The 25,846-nt window shown below is 38.1% G+C and overlaps 1 protein-coding gene across 4 annotated transcripts in view; it reads right to left on the reverse strand.

Annotated features, from left to right (window-relative positions):
• The window catches only part of ITSN1 (intersectin 1), a 219,550-nt gene that overhangs the window by 150,591 nt on the left and 43,113 nt on the right, over window positions 1-25,846 (reverse strand). For 3 of the 4 annotated variants that reach the window (XM_061193965.1, XM_061193964.1, XM_061193963.1), the window contains exons 1-2: window positions 7,386-7,457; window positions 6,333-6,396 (exon numbers count right to left, since the gene is read on the reverse strand). The exons of the other annotated variant lie outside the window; for it this stretch is intronic. The gene's annotated coding sequence lies outside the window, so the exon portion shown is untranslated. Of the gene's footprint in view, window positions 1-6,332; window positions 6,397-7,385; window positions 7,458-25,846 lie in introns of those variants that run through there. 4 annotated transcript variants of the gene reach the window in all.

Here is a 25,846-nt window from a genome sequence, read left to right on the forward strand (position 1 = left end):
ATCTGTAATTGTAAAATACTAGAAATAATCCAAATGCAGAAAACACAGGAAATTAGTTGAATAAACTATGGTACATCTTCAACAATAAGTATCATATAACTGTAAAAAGAAAATGAGGAAGATCTCTATGGAATGTTATGAGTGATTTCTAGGATACATTGTTAAGTAAGAAAAGCAAAGAACAAAAGAACATTTATAGGAGGTTACTTTCAAAGTAGGAAGAGGAAATAATTTAAATATAAATTTGCACACATATTATGGACATGCTTTTTTCCCACAGAAATAAACAAAGAAAGGATAATAAGAAGCTAATAAAATAAGTGGGAATGGGATGAAACAATAGGACAGCGAGTGACACGTCTCTGAGTTCACACTTTTGTAGAATTTAGCTTTTGGAATCTTGTTAATATGTTACATATTCAAAACATAAAATTAAGTTCACCAAGATGAGAGCAGATCCCTAAACTAAATAAAAACAAAAACATATAAACCAAGGAGGGGGGGATAAATTGGGAGACTGGAATTGACATGTACACACTACTACCTATAAAATAGATAACTAATAAGGACCTACTGTATATAGCATGGGGAACTCTACTCAGTAGGCTGTAATGACCTATATGGGAAAAGAATCTAAAAAAGAGTGGATATATGTATATGTATAACTGATACACTTTGCTGTACACCTGAAACTAACACAACATTGTAAATCAACTGTACGCCAACAAAAATTAATTAAAAACAAAAAAAAAACCAAAAAAAACAAATCAACCTAATAGTATTTTAAATAAGTAACATGTCCACATAGGAAGAAGGGAAAAAAACTAATCTAAATAACTTCTGAACACACTACTTCATATATCCCCAGGATATAAACAAAGGAACTATGAAGTAACCTTGAATGTCACTGAATAGGTTTGTTGTTTGTGGTGGATAGGAGTGTAGAAATTCGTAAACTATCTTGTTTGTATCATAAGATTCAGGGAAAAAAGGCGGGCCTCCTCTTGCTCCATCTCATTCACTACACCAGAACTGAAGCCAACATATTCCTTTAGGAGCCTACTTCATCAACAAAGGCTCATCACAGGCTGCTCACCTCCCACTGTGCAGATTAACCTGGCCCAGTCACTCGCTTATCTGTTTGTTTATTCATCCGAAGTTTTTTTTTTTTTTTTTTGGGCCGCTACACAGTTTGCGGATCTTACTTCCCCCGACCAGGGATTGAACCTGGACCGCGGAGTCCTAACCACTGGACCACCAGGGATTTCCCCAACAAATATTTTTGAACAAGTCACCTACTAAGGTCTCTATCCAGGAACTGCGATTACAACTAAGAAAAAGACAGGCAAGGTTCCTGCCCTCAGAGCTTGTTTCAGTGCAAGCAGACATTCAACAAGAAAACTAGTCAGATTATTCCACACGGTAAGTGCTATTAAGAAATAAAGCAAGGGCTTCCCTGGTGGCGCAGTGGTTAAGAATCCGCCTGCCAATGCAGGGGGCACGTGGGTTCAAGCCCTGGTCCAGGAAGATCCCACATGCCGCAGAGCAACTAAGCCCGTACACCACAACTACTGAGCCTGCGCTCTACAGCCTGCGATCCACAACTACTGAGCCCGTGTGCCACAACTACTGAAGCCCGTGCGCCTAGAGCCCGTGCTCCACAAGAGAAGCCACCGCAACGAGAAGCCCGTGCACCACAACGAAGAGTAGCCCCTGCTCACCACAACTAGAGAAAGCCAGTGCACAGCAATGAAGACCCAACGCTGCCAAAAATAAATAAATAAAATAAATAAATTTATTTAAAAAAAAAAGAAATAAAGCAAGGTGATGGGAAAGAGAAGATGTTCGTAGGAGCAGGTGGGGAGAGGGAACTACTTTAGACTAGTGGTCAGGAAGCCCTTCTCTGGGGAGGTGAACCAAAACCTGAAGGGTAATCGGCCAAATATGTGAGGATCTAGAAGAGCTGCGTGATAGGAAGAGAAAATGCCAAGTGCAATGACCCTGAGGCCAAAAGAACCCATTTAAAGATAGAAAAAAGGTCAGTGAAACCAGAGTGCAAAAACTGAGGAAGGGAGTGGTACAAAATAAGAGAAGAGGGAAAAAGCAAGAGCCAGATCATATTGGGCCTTGTGGCCTTGGTCATGACTTTGGGTTTTCTTATCAATGGAGAGTTTTAAACGGATTTATTTTTTCAAAAGATTGTTGGGGTGCCGTTTGGAGAATGGAATCTAAACAGGCAAGTGTGAGACACTCCAGTCAGAATGCTCGAATAGTGGGCCCAGCTATTAGGCCCACTATGACAAATTAGGATGGTAGCAAAGGATACAGAAAAAAATGGCCAGATTGAGGATACAGTCTGTAAATGGAGTCAAAAGTACCTGCTGATGGATTGGTTGTGTAGGGTAAGGAAAAGAGAGGAATCAGGCATGGGTCCCAGCAGCCAGATAGATGATCAATGCCACAAACTGAGATGGTGAAGACTCAGGAATGTCCAGGATGACTTTTTGGGGGGGTAAATGACTTTGGCAAACTGATCTTGCTGGGGGCTGAAGGCCCTCCTGACATATGCTCAGTGGTATCCTAAGATAGTATCCAAAGGTGTCACACAGGTGTTTGCCTTGCCCCCTGCCCCACCCTTGAGCCAGATCACCAAGCTGTTCTAATTTCTGCCCTTATGCCTCTGGCTTCCTCCTCCTCTCGGGGCCCATTTCTAGGTGGTGCTCCCTCTCTTCCCCTCATTTCTCTCCTTAAGAGCTTCTAACCCCCATTTCTGTGGCCCCTACCTACTGCCTCTGATTCCAAAGTCCTCATTCCACCTCTGCTTTCCTCTGCTTTCCTCTGCTTTCCTCTGCCTTCAAGGCTCTTGTCCATTGCCCTCTGCTTTCTTCTTCTCTATCTCCACACCAGACCAAGGTTGCAACAATGTTAAGCATTTAAGCTGCCAAAAGGATACAGGCCCAGTTCCTTCCAGTTCCTTATTAGCAAGACAATTTCTAGGAAGATGTATCATCTTTGGCCACAGTTATAATTTGGCATTACACACACTGACTTGACTCCTTTCTGAGGGAGAATTCAAGTTTTCCTGTATTCTTAATTGGAAACTAGATTGGAGAGATAGGTAGCTCCAAAGTATTAGTAGGTCATAGTTCCAAAGCTCATAAATTAATTAACTAGAATATAATTTCTACATGGATTCCAACAGATATTTCCCACCTGTGCACATCACTCATACTTTTGAACAGAGGTCCAGAGCAAAGAAAGTAAGGCCCAGAGAGAAAGAGAAACTAGAAAAAGGTCCTAATTCTCAATCCAAAATTTTCTTCTTCCCCAGAGGAATGACACAGGGACTGCCTAAAACTTTAGACTCAAACCCACTCCTCTCTCTACCAAAAGGGCATTGGGCTTTCCCTGTGACTCCATCAGAAAAAACACATGAGAACACAAGATTAGCATGAGAGATAGGGAGGGAAAACTATTTCATTAGGTCAGCTGTTATTTATAAATTTAAAAACCGAACTTTGAAGAGGTGAAGTATTGCTCAAACTAACAAAGTGAAGAAGCATCAGAGCTGGTGCCAAAAGACAGATGTTCCTCACACTCTGCACCACACCATTCTAGCATCTTAGCAGGACATCTGTGGCTCGAGAAATTTCCAACGACTTTTCAGAGATACTGCTTTTGGGAAAAGATTCTTAGAGGTGTGTTTTTTCCCCTGATAGCAATTCTTGATGAAAGTAAAATATGCCATCACAAATTTATTTAACAAAATGTCGGAAAAAAATTAAAGACAAAGAACACTTTTGATTTAACCTAAGTCTGCAGGCTCATTATCTTCACTGTTAAAAAATTTTCACAATGAAAAGAATAAGTTGGTAAAAATGACTTTGGTACCCTCTGGTTAAAAAAAAAACAAAAAAAAAACAAAAAAACAGTTTGGAAAATTAACTGTCTTAATTGAAAGAACTGAAATTTACTAAATAATACTTTATTTTTCTCCATTACACTTATTAACATGTGACAGTTTTTATGCTGTTATTGACCATCTCCTTCCACTGGATTGCAATTTCGATGAAAGCACAAATTTTGTCAGTTTTTTTCACAGCTGTATTCCCAGCACCTACAACAGGCACAGGCCCATAGTAGACATCTGATAAATATTTTTCCACTGTTGAATGAATAAATGTTAAGTGAGATTTCCTTGCAGCAGAGTATTCATTACAAGACTGCTTCTTGAATGAACCTTCATAGATTGGAAATACAGTATAAAAGCAGAATTCAGTGAAGGAAGCTAAGTCTGGGAAAGGAAGATTCTAGTGAGTGATCTTGGCTGACGGTGTGAAAAACAATCACACAGCAGAACACAGAGCAAAAAGAAATTTAACACAGATGTCATAAGTTTCTTGCATTTAGACTTAGGCACTTAACCAACAGGTCAGTGCCCCAGTGCTCACAAGTACATGAGTGTTCCCTCTGTGTGTGTGTGTGTGTGTGTGTGTGTCTCTTTTACTTTACTTTAAAAGTAATTCCAGGGACTCCCCTGGTGGCACAGTGGTTAAGAAGCCACCTGCCAATGCAGGGGACACGGGTTCGATCCCTGGTCCAGGAAGATCCCACATTCCGTGGAGCAACTAAGCCCGTGTGCCACAACTACTGAGCCCGTGTGCCACAACTACTGAAGTCTGTGAGCCTAGAGCCCGTGCTCTGCAACAAGAGAAGCCACTGCAATGAGAAGCCTGCGCACCGCATCGAAGAGTAGCCCCCGCTTGCCACAGCTAGAGAAAGCCCATCCACAGCAACGAAGACCCAACGCAGCCAAAAATTAATTAATTAATTTAAAAAAAATAATAATAAAAGTAATTCCAAAAACCTTGGTTATCTGAATTTTCTACTTCAAAGTAGATGAGACGTTAGCACTAAAAGGGTATCATAGTTGAAAGAGACAGTCTGGCAGCTCATATGCTGACAACCGGGGAAAAGAAAATAAAGCAGACACCAAAAAAAGCACAGGAATCTGGTATCATTTAATTTCAATTCAAATAAATCCACACACAAATAATATATAATTTCCCATGAAAGTTTTGCTATTTCAGAACATAGTAAATGATTTTCATACTGACGACACTTATAATCAAGCTTAGACTATGTTCTGTAGACTCTGCTTAAAGGCAACAAGGAACTATGTCAATCTTTATTTTTGCGTTCCATAACATCTTACAGAAAAATCCGAACGAACATTTTTGGCCAGCCCAGTACCTTTCTGGGGTTTTGTTTTGAGGCTCTATTATGTGCCAGGGCCCACACTAAGTCCTTTACATACAGTTTCTCTGCTAATCCACTCAATGACCCTGTAAGGAAACGTGTCTTCCCATTTTCTAGATGTGAAAACTGAGGCTGAGGGGGGGTAAGTACATGTTCCAAATCAGAAAGATAGAAAGTAGTACAGATGGGATTCAACTACAAATCATGTGTTCTTTTCACAGTAACAAGCTGCCACCACAACACTAACAAACCCAGGGAAATGATGTACTAACTGTTAAGAACCATACACTGCAGGAAAACGTGGTTTCTTGGTCAAAGAATTCAGCATGGCTTCCAAAAGTCATAAACCTAGAATCCAAAACTGTATTTGCCAGTCTTTTTCATTCATTCTCTTTCTTTCCTGTGGTTTCAAAAGACTGAACACTTATTTGTGCTAGTTAATCAAGGGATTCAAAAATATTTTTTATGTGCTCACCTTGTACAACACTGTAATGAATACTGGTTATTTCATTCTTTCACTGGTTATTCCATTATTAACCCTCAAATATCTTCTTTACCTTTTATTCAATGAAAGATACAGAACTATCACATTATAAAGCAAGAAATGTGGAACATTTAGACGAATATGGGTGATGTGGATGAAGGTAAAACAAAGTGGTGAGAAAGGGACTTCCCTGGCAGTCCAGTTGTTAAGACTCTGTGCTCTCAGTGCAGGTGGCATGGGTTCAATCCCTGGTGGGGAACTAAGATCCCACAGGCAGCATGGTATGGCCAAAAAAACCCCAGAAAACAAACAAACAAAAAAAAACAAAGTGGTGAGAAAATAACAAAATGTAGATTTCTCAACTGGAAATTCAACTTTGTAACAGTTACCTTGCAAATGTCACCACTTTTTTTTTTTTTTTTTCTTAAAGTTCCCTACCAGAAAGACACTTTTCAGAAGTACTTCTCTGGTAAAAGTAGTGGGGTATTTCAGACTAGAAATACATGTTCTCCTCTGTAACTTAAGAAATTAAGATTAGATATTACTGGACTAGTTTATAACCTTCTGCTTGTATGAAGTTCCAACTTACCATATCTGTGCTAAAACAGGTTGAGGTAACCCAGATTGAAAAAAAAAGTTTCTAGCTTGATCACCTGTAAATTAAATGGAAAAAGTTTTAGAAGAAAACAGCAGCTGACAGAAAACCACTTATGGCAAAATTACAAAAAGAAAGAGGTTAATAATCCTGTAAATACTGAACTGAATACATTTTAAAAGCCAAATGATAAGTGTATAAATAACAGTAAAATGAATCCACCAGCACTGACTTTAGAATGTAACACTTAAAAAAAAATCATCTCAAAAAGGGCCTACCATTGTGTAGGGGGTAGACTGTCCACTTTAATTAATCTGCTAGTAATTAAGACGGTAACAGCTACACATTACAACAAAGTGAACCTACAGAAATCCTCAAGAAACTGATGACCCATACTTCTACTTTACAAAAGAGTTCTTTGCCATTCCCATTTACCTACACTTCAGATTTTTGGTACTTCTAACATATTTATGGAGATTTAGTAACAATGATTAAAAGAATCACATGGAGGACTAAGAAAATAGTAAGTTAAAGAGAACTGAAACAAATACACACAAAAGCAAGTTCCCAGGAAATCTAGATCCCATTTTTTCTAAAGCTAATTCCCGAAAAGTAATCAAACAGGAAAGAGATTAGAAAAAGCAAAGTACAAAAGGATCTTTAAGGACATAACAATAAGAAAAATTTTTTTTAATGTTCATCATCTGTTAATTTACTCAAGCCAGTTCAAGATCAGAATTAAGGAAGTGTTTTTGCTCAAGGACCACAGTCCAATGCTACAATTACTTAAAGAATGTGGTCCATTAATCTTAACCAATTCCCATCAGTGATATGCCTAAAACAGTGACTTGGCATCCATTAAAAACTGCAAAAAAGACTTGAGTGCATTGGAGGAGAAGCAACTGTAAAAATACAGACTCCAGGTTAAGGCAAAATAGGCAAAGTGTATCCTTGATCACATGTGCCCACCTTCGCTCTGCATAATAGATTTTCCACAGATATATGCACTACGATAAGTAAAAATATAAAAATACTGACTCCAATTACCAGTAATAAATCCAGATATTGGCTTTAAACTATGGAACTGTTGATCATGCTTTGCTCTTTCCTCTACAGTTATGGCCCAAATATCCAGGCTACCTACAATCCAAAGAAAAGACAAAGAAATTATTCAATGAGAAAAGAAAAACAAAGTGCTCACACCCACAGTTTCCACAGTACCTTAAGATACTGTCAGTATGTTATAAATGATTTGATAAGTTAACATCTGTTTGTCCTTGGAAGTTTTGAATATAAAGTTAGAAAGCTAAGAGTAGACATATACACACTACTATATATAAAACAGACAACTAATAAGGACCTACTGTATAGCACAGGGAACTCTTCTCAATACTCTGTAATGACCTATATGGAGAAGAATCTAAAAAAGAGTGGATATATGTATATGTATAACTGATTCACTTTGCTGTACAACAGAAACTAACACAACATTGTAAATCAACTATACGCCAATAAAAATTTTTTAAAGGAAAAAAAAAAGAAAACTAAGAGTAAAGCAGGCCAAAAAAAAAAAAAAGATATTAGCACAAATTCTTTTTTTAAAAACTTGTCCTATAACCCTGTAGTTAGCAGGACTGTATGAAGACATGTTAATAATCATCATTTATTTACATGAACAGACTGATATACAAATCAACAGTCTAATTTAAAACAGTATTTTCAGATGTCTTAAATGCCGCAAGTGAAAGTTATGGAAAAATTGAGCTTCACTAAATTAGTATCCTATGTGATTCCATGAAAATCTTTTTGGAGTGATAAAATATTCAAATACTAGATTGTAGTGAATTTTATGGCATGTAGATTATAACTCACTGAAGCTGTTTTTAAAAATGGGTATCCTGAAAAAAACAATGGCAAACCAAAGGGAACAGGGTTTAGGTCCTTCTTCAGTTTCAGTTCTTGGACTGACCAGATATCCCCTTGTTTCTGAGACTGTCCTCACTTTGGTGTTAGGTTTTCTCAAACGAATTCACCAAATAACTCTAGATTACATAGGTAGAAGGATTTCAAAAGTTCAGACATTTTCCCAAAAGGTGGGAACAGACAGTATGTGAAGGTGCCTAGCATACAAGCAAAATGTCTAAACACTGAAATCTCCCTTCTCTGCAGGGTCTGATATGACAGCGACAGGCAGAGCAGCAATTCATTCAGCCACTGAAAACAGACTTGCTGAACACCTCCTATGTGCCACACACTGCATTAGACATTAGGGATAAGATGGTGACCGAAATAGATCAGATCCCTTCCCTCACAGGCCTTACAGTCCTGCAACTTCTATTGCCCTGTCAAAATCTGTCAAACAGAAACAAACCCCACCAAACAAGCAAAACAAAACAAACAAAAAACTTGCTCAGTAATTAAGAAGGGGGACAAAAACAAAACAGAAAATAAAACAGTAAGACTAATGGTTTTGAAAAGGTTGCAGACTTCTGTACTAGAATCTCACAGAGACTTTTACAGATGTGATCACAGGGATGGGGCTTTATGCTGCCTTACTCTCTTCATGGTGGCTAGGTTCGACAGCTGCCAAGAGAAATTCATTCATATGGCATGCTCTCTTTAAAACAAAACAAAATAAAACAAAACAAAACTTGGCCAGTAAGCAAAACCAACATTTAACACTTTCTTAATAATCTTAGGGAAAATTACCTGAAAAACACATTTTATGCAGATTGATGTTTCAAGCAGATAAACTAAAGTAAAACAAAAATGTCATGCTTTAAATCCAGTCTAAAGAAAAAGTACAAAATAAATGACCCAGTCACCTCAACAAATAAATTGCAAAACAAAAAACCAAAAAAACAGGGATGGAGAAGGGTTCACTAACAAAGCAACTTAGGAGACACATGAACTAATTGCAATGTATGTGTCTTGTTCGGATCCTGATTTGAACCAACCAACCGTAACAACAACAACGAAAAATATCTAAAGACTATCAGGGAAAATATTAACACTGACTTGATAGTTGAAGACATTAAGGAATTACTAGTAACTTTACAGGAGTGTTAACAGTATTGTAGTTATATCTTTAAAAGTGTTATCTTTTAGAAACACCCACTAAGGTGTTTGTGGATGAAATGATCTGATATATGAGAGATGCTCAAAAGAATCCAGGTGAAAGTATATTGGCCATTAGTTGATTGATAATCACTGAAACTATATGATGGGTTGATTATATTATTCCCTCTACTTATGTGAATATTTGAAATTTGCCATAATACTAAGTTTTTAAAAATGCGATTCCAAAGTACATTAAAAAAGGAAAATCTTTGAAAACTTACCACCAAAAGGTGTTGGAAACTGAGCCATGGTTCTGTTACTTTCACCTTGCTAATCGACGCCTGTAATTGAAATGCAACATTTAAGTTTATGAAAACTTCACTCCTAGGTACTTATAAACACACTAACACGCTGTCTTAATGACCTGAAGACTGATACTAGAGTTAGGGAATAGCACGGCAAATGAATGTTACAACTAAGGGTTCATTCATTCATTCCTTCTCTGTGCAGTTTCTCAGTCCCAGGTGCAATGATGGGCACTGAGGAATGTGAACCAAAGACTCTCCGGCAACAAGAAGCTTTCAGTCTGGTGAGTGATACTATTAGCTCGGGACAGCCTATTATCTCATTAACTGTATTGTTGTATTTGTTATTTTTTAAATATATCTTTTTTCTAACCATCTACATATACTAGTCCATCTGCTTCATGGTTACAACAACTGCTCTTTTTAATGAGCACTTAGTACATGCTGCGCACTGTCTTATCTCTCCGTTTTTTTTTTTTGGCTGCACTGTGCATCATGCGCAATAGTTCCCTGACCAGGGATCGAACCTGTGCCCCTGCAGTGGAAGCGCTGAGTCTTAACCACTGGACCGCCAGGGAAGTCCCTTATCTCTTTCCATCGTATCACAGCCCTATGACATAGGTACTATATTACCATTCCATACTATACACGAAGAAAATGAGAATCAGAGAGGTGAAGTAATTAGAACAACATCACACATTTGGTGACCAAGCTGGATTTGAGCAGGGGCAGCAAACTCCACAGCCTGTGTTGCTCTTATGAAAAACACTGTCTGCAATTGCTGCTTTAAAATGCATATTACACTAATGTCTGCCCAGAATACCAAACACAAACCCAGGCTCAAAGATCCCCATCAGGCATTATTTGCTCATGAACAGTCAACGTGAAACCAAGCCAGTCCTCTTCCCCAACTAAAAAAATCCAAACTTAATATTTTTCCTTATGTTTAACTAAACAACATGGTAAATGCACACAGTTGAAAATGAATACTAAATAGTAACAGAAAAAAATTAGATAAATTTAGAATTAAAAAGTGACAGTCCCTTTGCCCTAATACTCCTCACTTTCATCTGTCTATGGAATTTTAAAATTCCAAAAGCTCTATCTTGTTCTCAACTATTTATTCCTAGTGTTCTCCCCCCTCTCTTTTTTAAATGGACACAACTTCTTTTATTCTTCTGATTTTTTTTTTTTCATTTTACTCTTTAGTTTTCTTGTTTCTTGCATCATTTGATTCCTTTTTTGTTTGCTCACTGATAGTTCGTTTGGGGTCATTCTCTTTCACTTTTGAGGCTTTCCTCATATATCTGGTGATCCTTGGATGCACCTTCATATTTTTTTTTAAATTTATTTTTGGCTGTGTTGGGTCTTCGTCTCTGTGCGAGGGCTCCCCCCAGTTGCGGCGAGCGGGGGCCACTCTTCATCGCGGTGCGCGGGCCCCCCACCGTCGCGGCCCCTCTTGCCGCAGAGCACAGGCTCCAGACGCGCAGGCTCAGCAGTCGTGGCCCACGGGCCCAGCCGCTCCGCGGCACGTGGGATCCTCCCAGACCAGGGCTCGAACCCATGTCCCCTGCACCGGCAGGCAGACCCCCAACCACCGTGCCACCAGGGAAGCCCTGCACCTTCATACTTAAGAGGGAGGCACTAAAACAATGCTCAGAAGCTGGGCGTGGGTGGCAGGTTTGTTAATTGATGGGCTTCTCCCTATGATGATCAGATATATCTAGTCACCTGTTCATTGGGATATCTCCAAATGTCAGTAGGTAGATTTTTTCTATTGAAGCTATTCAGCTAGATGTGGTATTCCAGCTGGCTTCTGGGGAGGAGTGGAGAAGGGAGAAAGAAGTGAGGGGCCTATACTTCAGTGGGTGGACTTGTATACAATCCCTTTATTTTCAACCCCATGTTTCACCCCTCTAGTCTGGAGCATCTCTGGCCTAGTGCTCTTCACATCTCCCCAGAGGAAGGGGGCTGACATAGTCACCTGTCTGCTGGGGGTGCAGGAGAGAATAGTTCAAAATGTCTGAAACACAGACTGTTGAAGAATTTCGATTTTCAGCTGCAAAACTGACCAAGGAATGCCAGGAGCCTCCAAGCACTCTGAGCCTGGGACAAGCTGGCTTGACCTCATCTTTATTTGTAGGCACTGTTTATCCACCTCTGAACTCAAATTAACACTCTTTTCCAAAGTTATGTTTCTTTTTACAAAAAATTGTCAAAATCTTTTGTCACTGGGGACTTCCCTGATGGCACAGTAGTTAAGAATCCACCTGCCAATGCAGGGGACACGGGTTCAAGCCCTGGTCTGGGAAGATCCCACATGCCACGGAGCAACTAAGCCCGTGCGCCGCAACTACTGAGCCTGCGCTCTAGAGCCCGCGAGCCACAACTACTGAGCCTGTGTGCCACAACTACTGAATCCCACACACTTAGAGCCTGTGCTCCGAAACAAGAGAAGCCACTGCAATGAGAAGCCCGTGCACCACAATGAAGAGTAGCCACTGCTCGCTACAACTAGAGAAAGCCCGCGCGCAGCAACGAAGACCCAACACAGCCAATAAATAAATAAATACATACATACATAAATTTATATTAAAAAAAATCTTCTGTCACTATCTTCTCTACTGTCTATTCTCTACTTCTGTCAATATCTTCTCTACTATTATCTTTTTCCTTAGGAGTTAACATCTTTTAGCTGCCTATGTGATTATGGCAGACATCAGGGAAGGAGAAGAGAAAACACATGTGGTCAAGCCACCACAATGAACTGAGTCCAGTTATGAAGCAGGCCACTTCTCACTGCCAATTCCCTTTAAAAACTACAGCTGCTATTCTGTTCTTCCACTATTTCTCAGTCAATATATTATATAGGTAAGCTTGATAATTTTCCAAAAAATTTTAGTGTTTCACCTCACTTAATCTTCATAATGTCCTTGAAATTGACAAGTCATACGTCTTTTGAGCTTTATCCCCCCAAAATTACAGAACAAGATTGTAAAGAATATGCAAAAATTCTTCACCAAAGAAGAATTCAAAACTGAAACTCAAAAATATATAAAAAAGGATATATGTTGGCAAAAACGTAACCAAGGGTTTATGCAGAAGTCAAGGTTAATTTAATATTTGAAAATAAATTAATGTAATCAACCATATTAACAGAATAAACCAAAAAGCTCATATGATCGTTTTTCCATAAATGTGGGAAAAAAAGCCTTGACAAAACCTCAACACCTAGGAATGATAAAAACTCTCAGAAATCTAAGATTAGTAGGAAACTTCCTCAAACAGATACAGGGCATCTATGAAAAACCTACAGCTAGCATCATAGTTAAAGGTTAAAGACTAAATTTCTCCCCCCAGAGATCAGGAAGAAGGCAAGGACACCTGCTTTTACCACTTCTATTCAACATTGTTTTGAAGGTTCTAGCCCTGAAATAAGGTAAGAAAAACAAACAGACCAAAAAAAAAAAAAAAGACATATAGATTTTTTTAAAAATCTATAAAACTCTATTTACAGATGATATAATTGTTTACACAGAAAACCCCAAGGAATCTACAAAATAGTACAATAAGTGAATTTGGCAAAATCACAGGATGAAAGGTTGATATCAACTGAATTCTTATATATGAACAACAAATAATTGGCAATTGAAATTAAGACAAACAATCCCACTTACAGCAGTGCCAAAAAAATGTAAAAGTCCTAGGTATAAATTTAACAAAAGACATCCAAGGCCAAGGTCTCTACGCTGAAAACTACAAAATATTGCTTAAAAAAAAATTAAAGAAGACCTAAATAAATGGAGAGATATACTATGTTAATAGAAAGATTCAATATTGCTAAAATGGCAAGTCCCGCCAAATGGATCTATATATTCAGTGCAATTCCAATTAAAACTGCAGCAGGCTTTTGAGTAGAAATTGGCAGGCTGATATTGACATTTACTTGCAAATGCAAAGGACCTAGAATAACCACAGCAATTTTTAAAAAGAACAAAATTGGAGGATTTATTCTACCTGATTTCAAGATTTACTAAAAAAGCAATGTAATAACCAAGACCTTTTGGGACTGATGTAAAGACAGACATACCAGATCAATGGAACAAAGAGTTGAGAAATAGATTTACATATGTTTGGTGAATTCATTTTTGGCAATGGCAAATCACTGGAGGAAAAAAGTCTTTTCAACAAACTGAAGTAGATCAACTGGATATGGGGAGGTGGTGAAGGCGGGAGGGGGGAACACCAATCCTACCTCACAAAATACACAAAAATTAATTCAAAATGGATCAAAATTTAAATTTGGCCTAAATTTAAAACCATATAGTTTTACACAAAAAGATTCTAAAAGACAGAATATCTTCATGACCCTTGGGCTAGGCAACAATTTCTTAGAACACAAAAAAGCATGATTTATTTTTTAAAAAAGAGAGAGAGTGGGAAATTGGGCTTCATCAAAGTGAAATGTTAGCTCATTAAGAAAACAAAAAGGCAAGCCATAGACTGGGAGAAAACATTTGCAACACCTACATCAGACAAAGGAGCTGTATTCAGAATATATAAAGAACTCTTGCAACCTAAAATTAAATAGTAAGACAAACAACTTAGTGAGGAAATTGATAAGAGATGTGAACAGACACTTCACAAAATAACTCTCAGAAAGGGCCAAGAAACACATGAAAAGGTGATCAACATCATTAGCCATTAGGGAAACTAAACCAAAGTGATGTGCCACTATGTTTCCAATAGAATGGCAAACATGAAAAAGACTGAGCATACCAAGTGCAGGCAAAGATGTGGAACAGCTAGACTCTGCTGGTGGGAATGTAAGATGGTATAATCACTTTGGGCAACAGTTTTCTTAAAAAATTATACAGCCACCATTCAACCCAGCCACTCTACTTCTCTATATTTAGCTACGAGAAATGAAGATTTCTATCCACAGGAAGATTTCTACACATATCATATCAACTTTATTTTTAAGAGCCAAAAACTAGCAACCCAAACAACTGATGAATGTATAAATAAACAGTGATATACCCATACAATGAAATACTATTTAGCAGTAACAAGGAACCAACTGTTGCTATAAGCAATAATATGCATGAATGTCAAAATTACTATGCTTAATGAAAGAAGCAGGTATACACACACACACAGTATAACTCCATTTTTGTAAAACTTGCAGAAAATATTAACTACTCTATAGTGATAGAAAACCAATCAGTGATTGCCAGGAGATGAGAGTAGAGGAAGGGACAGAATATAAAATTACAAAGAGGCACAGGAAAACTTTGGGGAGGAATGGAAATGTTTGCTATCGTGATAATGGTGATGGTTTCACAGGTATATCCATATGTCAAAACTGATCAAACTGTGCACTTTTTTTTAAAATTAATTAATTTTTTGGGGGGGTGGGCTGCGTTAGGTCTTTGTTGCTGCGTGCGGGCTTTGCTCTTCATTGCAGTGCGTGGGCTTCTCATTGGGTGGCTTCTCTTGTTGCAGAGCACGGCTTCTAGGTGTGCGGGCTTCAGTAGTTGTGGCTCGCGGGCTCAGTAGTTGTGGCTCACAGGCTCTAGAGCGCAGGTTCAGTCGTTGTGGCGCACGGGCTTAGTTGCTCCATGGCATGTGGGATCTTCCCGGGCCAGGGCTCGAACCCATGTCCCCTGCATTGGCAGGCGGATTCTTAACCACTGTGCCACCAGGGAAGCCCAAACTGTGCACTTTAAATACATGTAGTTTAGTGTATTGATACTTCCCATTAGGTCACAAGCCACAAAGAAAATTCTAAAAATAAAAGTCAAGAGTTTGGCAATCCTAGCAGTTGAATACAAACTAGAATATCTACATTGGACTATCTTCTTAAGAGAAGTAGTTATTTCCAATAACTTTCAACAAGTATTTTATCTTTAAAACACACATAAAAAAAGACTCAACTTCAAGCTCAAGTTAAAAAAAATGGAAGGGATAGAACAAATAATGGACAGACAATACAGCTTTTGAGCAAGAATACTTAATATAATTAAGTTTACAATGACCTCATTTGACTCAATAGAAAAATAATGATAATAATAACAACAACAACAATTTTTAAATGGGCAAAGGACCTGAACAGACACTTTTCCAAATAAGACATACAAATGGCCAACACGTACACTGGAAAGGTGCTCAACATCACTAATGGTCAAGGAAATGCAAATCAAAATCACAATTAAATATCACTTCACTAATGTTAGGAAAGCTATTATCAAAAAGAGATAACAAATGCTGGTGAGGATGTGGAGAAAAGGAAACCCTTGTGCACTGCTGTTGTGAAATGTAAATTGGTGCAGCCACTGTGGAAAACAGTATGGAGGTTCCTCAAAAAATTAAAATAGAACTACCATATGATCCAGCAATGCCACCTCTTGATATATATCCAAAGGAAATGAAATTATCTCGAAGAGATATATGAACTTCCATGTTTGCTGCAGCATTATTAATAATAGTCAAGACATGGAAACGTGTCTGCGGATGTATAAATCGATAAAGAAAACGTGGGATACATATACAATGCAATATTATTCAGCCTTAATAAAAGAAGATCCTGCCATTTGTGATATGGTTAAACCTGGAGGACATTTTGCTAAGTAAAATAAGCCAGACACAGAAAGACAAATACTATGTGATCTCACTTATATGTGGAATCTAAACGAGCCAAACTCATAGAATCATAAGGCAGAACAGTGCTTGCCAGGGGTGGGAGTAAGGAATGAGGAGACCTGGTCAAAGGATACAAACTTTCAGTTATAAGATGAGTAAGTTCTGGGGATCTAACGTGTAGCATGGTGACCACAGCTAATAATACTGTATTGTATACTTGAAATATGCTAAGAGAATATATCTTAAGTGTGCTCACCACACACACAAAAAAATGGTAGATAAGGTGTGGATGTGTTAATTAGCTTGACTGTGGTAGTCATTTCACAATGTATACACATATTGAATGCTGTACACCCTAAATATATAAACTTTTAATTTGTCAATTATACCTCAAGAGAGCTGGGGGTAAAAAGGAGTTTATAATTAAACAGGGGATGGAAAAATCACATCAAAAATCTGTGTGTATGTGTGTGGGCAGAGGGAGAGAGAGAGAGAGAGAGAGAAAACGTAGGTGACAAATAATAATTCACTAAAATTGTATTACTAAATGCTACTAACACACCTGACCTGTATTAGCCAATTTAATCCAATTAACAACACTACGGGTTAAATAATATTACTATCCCATCTTAGGGATGTGGAAACAAAGGCACAGTTTATATAGTCATTGAAATTTCCTGAAGGTTTGAAAATTTTCTAAATGATGGAACAGAGAGTCAGTCTTGTTTCAGTGCTCGTATATAACCTCATACTTTCAGGATTAAGAACTTAATGGAATATTCCTGAAGTAGTTAGCCTGGTAAACCTTCCAGGGTGGAGCTGGGGGTGGGGAGTGAAAGGATACTGTCCCAAGCAATAAGAGCGCTGGAAAGCAAAAAAGACGAGGGAAGGGAAAGCAAGTGGGTTTGTTTGTTTTTCATAAATTTATTTATTTATTTATGGCTGCGTTGGGTCTTCGTTGCTGCTTGCGGGCTTTCTCTAGTTGCAGCGAACAGGTCTACTCTTTGTTGCAGTGCGCGGGCTTCTCATTGCGGTGGCTTCTCTTGTTGCAGAGTATGGGCTCTAGACGCGTGGGCTTCAGTAGCTGTGACGCATGGGCTCAGTAGTTGTGGCTCGCGAGCGCAGGCTCAGTAGTTGTGGCGCACGGGCTTAGCTGTTCCGCGGCATGTGGGATCTTCCCGAACCAGGGCTACGAACCCGTGTCCCCTGCATTGGCAGGCGGACTCTTAACCACCACGCCACCAGGGAAGTCCTGTTTTTTTAAAGTGTCATAGCAGACCACAGAGGAAACTGAATGCAGGAAATAAGTTTAAAATAATTTTGCCAGATAAGTCCAAGGAGCTTTTACTTCTTATATGAAAAGTAAAATGTAAGCATTTATCAAATGGAAGTTGAAAGTCTTATATTAAAAAAAAAACAACAACAACAGAGCAGTTTAAAAAAACAAAAAAGGAGTGAGTGAAGGCAGAAGTTCAACCCATATGATGGGATTTCAGCGGGGTAAGGTGTGTTACCTACAAAGAAAACACACAGAAACGTAGGAATCTACCTGGAAGAAAACAGAGAAGGGTGTTCTTCTCCCTAAGGTGCCTGGCCCTGCTGCCTGGGAAGCAGGGAGGCAGGGCCACTGCCCCAGAACAAGTGCAGAAAGCTCAGCAGCTGATGCAGTGCTTCTGGGGGGAAGATCTGTTCATACAGGCAGAGAAGGTAGCCACCATGCACACAAGCGTGCCCACCTTAGTATTTGTATTTCCTCAATATACAACTGTGCCTTCTTTTGCACACTTTACATTATAATACATACTTTGCCAAAGTTAGTAAAACCTTTCATAAACACGTTGCTGGCTTAGATATTAATTTTTAGAGTGAGGCAAACACTCCTATATTTACATATAAAAGATAGAAAAACACTCAGACATATTGAGTAATCAAGAAACAGGTAAATAGTAGTTTGAAAGGCTTGGCTAAATGTTAGGATTTTTAAGCCAAAAGCTAAAACATGTTTGAGAAAAGTTTTCAACCTTTCTTCATTTCAGCTTCAGAAATGAGAGCTGATTATAGAAAGTTGAAAAAATAAATATGACCCCTAGTTTCACTATGTACATTAAAATCCCAAATGTTGATGTATTTAAAGTAGAAGACACCTCTATAAATGTATATGTATAAAATAGGTAGATCATCCTTAAAACAGTATTTATTAAAATGTCACTTTGCATGATAAAAAACTGTTAAAACAGGTTTGTTATTTGATTTCCAATGTTTTGCTATCATAAATAAAGGGAGATTATTCAGAAAATATTAAATGATTTCAAAAAACAAAATACAAATACGAAACATGTATAACTGGTTTCTAGCACGCAACAGACACTAAAATTTTAGACACTAAAATACTAAAAAAGGCAAAAACTAATCATGAGGAATAAAATTTCTAAACTCAATTATTGGCATAATTTAAAACTTTTAACCTTATATTAAATAATTAAACTATTTAAGACGTCTTTAAAAACAGGTATGTCACATTATTCTTCTGAATTTCCTGAAAGTTTGAAATTTTTCTAACATGTTTTAAAATTAAAGGGGGGAAAGGGTAAATATAAAAAGAAGTATCAAGATGAAATGAGATAATTCAAACATATACTCCTTCACAGAAAAAGAAATCCTCACAATTATGCAATTCTAATAATTAGCAGAATTCTAACAACCAAAGCAGGGCCAGTTAAGGATTAATGACTGAAAGACCAAAAGGAGATTATGAATATACAGTATCTGTTTTTTACTTAATTAATGCCCATTCCCTCACAGAATCTTGGAATCATCTTATATACATAAGGAAAACGAGTCCCAACAATTAGACAAGCAAAGGCTATAGGAGAGGCAGAGACCTGGGCTGTGCTGTGAACACGCCACTGACTTATGTTGCTGGATTCATAACCAGAGAACACCTGGTCTCAATATTTAAAGACATACCCTTGGTAGAGAAGGCATTTTATGTACAATGGAACATTATAAACAAATTAGGCTTACATTCTCCCACCTATTCTCCTTAAATTTACAGTATTCCAACAGTTCTAGATTGCAGGAAACTACTTTCGTCACCACAGAAAGGCAAGCTGGCTAGAAGGTATCAGAGGTCAGAGAGGTAAGGAAACAAAAGACCTATTCTTCCTCATATTTAAAATAGACTTCATTTTTGGCTTGCATTTTAACAGGTCTATTGTCTACACCCAGTTCACAGTGTCCTTTCCCAATATTCAGGCTAATTTATTTGAAATAGATTTTCATGGTACTAAGGCAATAAACTTTAAGTTCACTTATTAAAAAAATTTTTTTTAAATTTTGTTGTAAAGTTGATCAAAAGGTTTAGTCTTAGGTGAAAGGACCTACAGGATGGGAAGGTACAGAATAGAAATTTTAAATTTCTAGCAATTTGGCATCAATGAAACATAGAGAAAGAAAGGAAAGTGTCAAAATGTGGGAGAAAAATGAAAATATATGTATAAATATCTTGAAAAATATAAAAATATTCTCAGGAACACATAAAAGTGTATAATATACTGATATCATGATACTGTCTCATATTTGAGAGTTGTGAAGGTCTGGTTTAAGGCACTGTTCTACCCATATTCGTCCCTGTTCGAGAATAAAAATTAAAAGGAATCGCAAAAAATAAAAATAAAAACAAACTATTGTCCCCACACCTCTTACTTTTGGAGGCCTTTACATTTCTAAAAATTTTAAATTAGAAAACCTTAAAAAAAAAAAAAAAGGAGATCTCTTTTATTAAAAAAAGAAGTCTGCAATGAATGGAAAACAACCAGAAGAGCCTATACCCCTGCTTTATAAGCAAGTCTTACACCAAATTCCACTCCTGTGAAAAATGAGCAGGAGATGAACAAAAGGCAGAAAGTTGCCCTGTAAGATTACACATAAAGGCAGGATGTAAACAAAGCTCTTTTGAAACACAGAGAAAAGGTACTGAAAGCCAAACAATAAATGGACAAAGAACTGACAAATCCCAAACATACAGCCAACCTGATCAATGCCGAATTGTCGTGTCTGAAGTCATGGACCTCCAATGTAGCTTATAAATGTGCTACTGTTTGAAGCTGAACAAGATGACCTGTAAGGACGTGCAGCTTGTTCATGAGTAAAACTTTAAAACTGCATGAAGGGTGAAGAACCCAATAAAAAAGAGAACTAAATTCAAAGAGACATTGTCAACGTTGTCTGAGAAGCTGTAGTGAATATTCAAGTTGTCCTCTCAAAAGAGAACAGGCGTGCCTCCCAGATTTTTGTTGTTGGGGGAAGGGTTGGTGGCAGGGGACGGAGGTGAGAAGGGGATGCATCAGGAATGACCAGTGGTCAGCAATCACTGTCAGGCCCAGCTGTCAGCACATCCCTTGGCAACACTCACTGGCATTTCAGCGGACTTGTCCTGCTTACTTTCCACAAAGAGAAACGCCAAGGAATGTCGCCGATAGAGCTCAAGGAGCAGATTTTAACCTCAGTTCTTCTAAATCACCCTTCCTTTAATATTTGCAATAGGAGAGAATTCATTGGGGAGCAATAAAACCAAAATGTAGCTACAAAGTTGAAAAATGAGGGCCAATGAACAAAGAGACAGAGAAAGGCATTCTTGTTTTAAGAGAGAAAAGGAAATTAACCAGCCCCTCTTTGAAGCTTATTTGCACCTCTAGACCACCTACTAGCTGCAAAGTCACATCTGAAAAGTAAGTCATTAACTTATAGCTTGTCTAACTTTTTTTTTTTTTAAGAAATAGGATTCTAGAGCACTACAGCTGCAGACAGGATAACCATTCATAAGCCTTCAATAAAATAAATGAGGGACTTCATTTCTTCCAGAAAGTCTCATTTTCAAGAAGGTCATTAAGAATAAAACATTATCACTGAAAGGTATTGAAAGTTGAAAAAGTAATTCCTGGAAAAGAGCAGATTACCCCGAACCAAAGAGCAAACAATAATCTAAAGAATCAATGAGTGGGAGAAGGGCATTTCAGATTAAATTTTCTTTTAAATATAAAACTTTTGGAATTTCAAGATTATCAGCCAAATTAATGAGATTATATACATTTAACCTACTATCAACTCACTTTCCAGTTGCTTCCCAAATAAAAATTAATAAGTGACCAAAAATTGAAATTTCACAGGTAATTGTAAATACTTACCACATTAAAAAAAAAGTAACGAACTAGGTAATGGGAGAACAAAATGTTGTCCTCTGTGTCATGTGGATAAATATGGTGGTCACTAAAAAGAGAAGATCGAAAGGTTTTCTTTCAAATAAAAACTGAATTCTCAACACATTACAAGGCACATGCACATTTAAAAGAAAATATTAAAATAACCTTCCCTGTCGTAGCACAAGAAATAATATCACACTTAGTCTTAAATCAACAGTGTACTGGTTGACTACTCTCCCCTTTATCGCTAGATAATTAACTTGTAAACCTCCAAATACAGGCAGCAACCAAGCCTGGTCTTACCAGTTCAGCTGCAGGAACAGTGGTCAAGCCTAGGCAGAGAAAAGTTTTAGAGAAAGCCTCAGCATTGGAAAAGAAGTCAAGAAACTACCCAGAAAGCACCGATTGTGCAAAACAGCACTGCAACACTGAAAAGAGCAAGAAAGCAAGGAGGACTCCTGCCAGATTTTTAAGCCTCGTTCAACAAAAATAGTGCAACAGCTGCAACCGGATAAATTAAATATGAGTTTACAGATCATAGTAAAAGAAGAAGTGAAACATACACATGCTGTACAAAAAAAAAACCATGTGCTAGTGTTGATTAAATGCTCTGCATTTGAATATATTCATCAAAATTAAATTTGGCTACATGTAAGCCTTGATAATGAGTACACAACTGAGAAGCCAGCGAATATTTCACACCTTTGACATCTTCACAGATGCAGTGTGCCACAATGGACAACAATGAGAATTAGACCAACTCCTGAGGCCAGCAAGTGGAAACTTCAAGGGAGATTTGTTTTAATCTCTCAGTAGAGTCTTTGCTAAGGACTGGTAAGTGTTTGCCCAATCAGGAGATAAAGGAAATCTACAGAACTACCTGTTGATAACCTGATCCATGCACAGATGCTGGTTGCCTCCTGCTACAGCTGAAGATTATTTACCAACGTGTGAAGAATGGGCGAAGTCCAAGGGAAAAGCCTTACTGCAACATCAATGAAAAGTCACTGAGTATCATGAATGAGAGTAAAGGACAATGCAGTCATTAACAAAAACCAACTGCACCCTGCTAGGTGACCTAGAGGACTTCTATGCAGCACAAGATTTATCGACACAAGGAAGTTTTAGGACTAAAAAACTGTTCAATAACATTAGCATCACTAAAACACTCAACAGACAGCAGCCAACAGAAAACCAGAGTGTTTCAGAAGGCAACAGATACATGATTCCAATCTTTAATTTCACTTCACTTGACTGAATTACACTGAAATATATTTAAGCCTGAGAAAAAAGAGAAAAGCTGAAAAGGATCCTGGTCATTATTATTTAGTGAGGATTTCACTCAATTTCTTTAAGTAGATCCATCTGTACCATTAAAGTACAGAAAGGAAGCTTGGAAGTTTCTGTTAAAAATCACAAATAGTGGGAGGGAGATGCAAGAGGGAGGGGATATGGGGATATATGTATACACAGAGCTGATTCACTTTGTTATACAGCAGAAACTAACACAACATTGTAAAGCAATTATACTCCAATAAAGATGTTAAAAAAAAGGACTTCCCTGGTGGCACAGTGGTTAAGAATCCACCTGCCAATGCAGGGGACACGGGTTCAAGCCCTGGTCCGGGAAGATCCCACATGCCGCGGAGCAACTAAGCCCGTGGGCCACAACTACTGAGCCTGCGCTCTAGAGCCTGCGAGCCACAACTACTGAGCCCACGTGTCACAACTACTGAAGCCCGCGCGCCTGGAGCCCATGCTCCACAACAAGAGAGGCCACTGCAATGAGAAGCCCGCGCACCGCAGCGAAGAATAGCCCCCGCTCGCCACAACTAGAGAAAGCCCGTGCACAGCAACGAAGACCCAATGCAGCCAAAAATAAATGAAATAAAATAATTAAAAAAAAAAAAAAAGGATGCTTTCAGAAGGTAAACACACACAAAATCACAAATACACTGTGGTCTGGAACAAAACTGAAAAAGAAGAAAATCCCAGTTTTTCTCAATTTCGTATTTTCTTTAAAAAGGTTCAACTTCTCAGAATATGAAAACCTTTGTAGAAGCCAATTTTATTCTCAAAATGTGAATTCCAATTCAGTTTATCCAGAATTAGAATTTAGGCATGTTTGCACATGTCAAGTTGACTGCAGTTGACTTCAATGTTGTGAAATCCAGTAGAGCTATTAAGCTTTACAATTCCGAATAACGATCAAAAGATTTTGAAAAGATAACTATTGTTACTGAAGGGAAGAAAAGTTAATTCATTCAATACCCAGCTCACTGATTAACATTCATCTACGTGGACATTATAAAACTAACCCTTTTATTCCCTCTCTGATAAAGCTTTTCTTATTTCCTTTACACCTCAACCTTTAAAATGGACCTTAGAAAGTTTTTGTCAGAGGGACATTTTACTTGGGAATTTGAGCCAATTTAATTAAGGTCAATCCAGCTTGAAAGCTCACCACAAAGGAATGAAGTAAAACCTCGAAATAAATAAGGTTATTATTGCAGATTTCCAATATTAAAAGCCGTATAGCAACTAGAGCCCCCCTCCCACTGCTGGTGGGAGGGCGAACTGTTACATCTCCTTTGGAAAGCAATGTGACAAAGCTTCAAGAGTGGAAAATATTCTTTATCCATGTAACCAATAATTCAACTCCTGGGAATCTGCCTTAAGAAAATAATCCAAAATGCAAAGATCTATAGCCAAAGATGTTTACTGTGACTTTATTTTTAACAATTAAGAACTGATATAATCTTCATCTAAAGCTTGTGCAATGATTCACAGTCACTACTTCCCATACCTTGCATCAAATGAAACAACCCACGGGACTGTGAAAGCCCAGAGAAAAAAGCTACCAACTCACCCAAGAGAGTAAGTCACTCTTCAGAACAACTAGCAATGAGTGTGATTGAAATTAATAGCAGTATATAGATACATAGGAAACAGCATTCTAGACTAAAGAACAGCACGAAGGGCATGGGCAAAGCACCATATAAAAGTTTAATAGGCATCCAAGGACTAGTCAATAATTCTGAATGGCAGGAATGGAAAAGGGACAAGAGAATATAAGAAATGCTATACATAGGATGGGAACCCAGTAGTGGAGAGAAACCTCCAAAATGTCTTGCAATCTAAGGAACCTTGTCTTCATGCTAAAGAGGGCTTCCTTTGAACACAGACCACAGAAGCAGCAGCTATATAAGCTATTTGATTTTTAATTTTTATTTCTCATAGAAAATTGAGAAAATCACACAAAAATGGTCTTTTTCAATTACTACCATTTAGAAAACAGCCCATTCATAAAGTTTACAAGATAACTCACTCATACGTGAAGAGCTCGGCAGAGAAATAGATTGATTTTTCTCCCTTCTGTGGTCATATTTCAATAGGTGAGATCCAGAAATCTGACTGAAAAATGTTATTCTGCTGAATATATAAGAAAATAGAAATGTGTATAGATAGTCACACCATCTATCTGGAATTCTAATGACGCTGCTAACATTTAAATCTCCTTCTTTATTGCAACCTGAGTATGCTGCTCCAGTGGAAATCATGGGCCTTACAACAGCACTGACAGCAGCAAGGCCACGAGTCATTCTAAAAGAGAGGTAAACTTCTACTGACTCTCACAGTAGGTTAGCAAAAATTAACTGAGCCATCACAGGCAGGACACAGTCCAGAAAATGATCAACAGTTTGAAGCCTTCAGATGGAAAGCATCCAGCAAGCATCCAGCTCTGGTACTTACTGGCTGTGGACCTTGTGTAAGTTATTTAGACTATTTCTAAGCTTTAGATTCTTTATCTATAAAATGCAGGTAATAATAGTACCTAATTTAAAAGCTCATAATGACAAAGACTTTCCCCTGACCAAACTTTAATCAGGCTGCTCTGAGCCCTCTTCTGGACTAGGCCTCAGCCTTGGCCCTGTGCTGTCTTCAGTCTGCCTAGACCAGTTTTAGCAAGAATCCTGCTAGGCAGTTGAGCAGACCCTCCCTACCCCTGATATCTGATCACACCTGATATCTGATCGAGTTCCTCATCTCCAGCCTTTGATGTACCAGTCCCTGTACTAGGTCAATTTAGCAAGAATCCCCCTACCCTGATGTCTCCTCTTAGTAAATTTCCATCCACTGACCCCCTTCACCCTGCTCCTTGGCTATAGATCCCCACTCATCCTTGTTATACTCAGAGTTGAGCCTGTTCTCTCTCCTCTATTGCAATAGTCTTCAATAAAGTCTTCCTTATAGTTTTAACAAGTGTCAGAATAAGTTTTTCTTTAACAAGGAGGATAAA

Source organism: Eubalaena glacialis, chromosome 6 (assembly GCF_028564815.1).
Source record: "Eubalaena glacialis isolate mEubGla1 chromosome 6, mEubGla1.1.hap2.+ XY, whole genome shotgun sequence".
Classification (NCBI taxonomy): Eukaryota; Metazoa; Chordata; class Mammalia; order Artiodactyla; family Balaenidae; genus Eubalaena; species Eubalaena glacialis.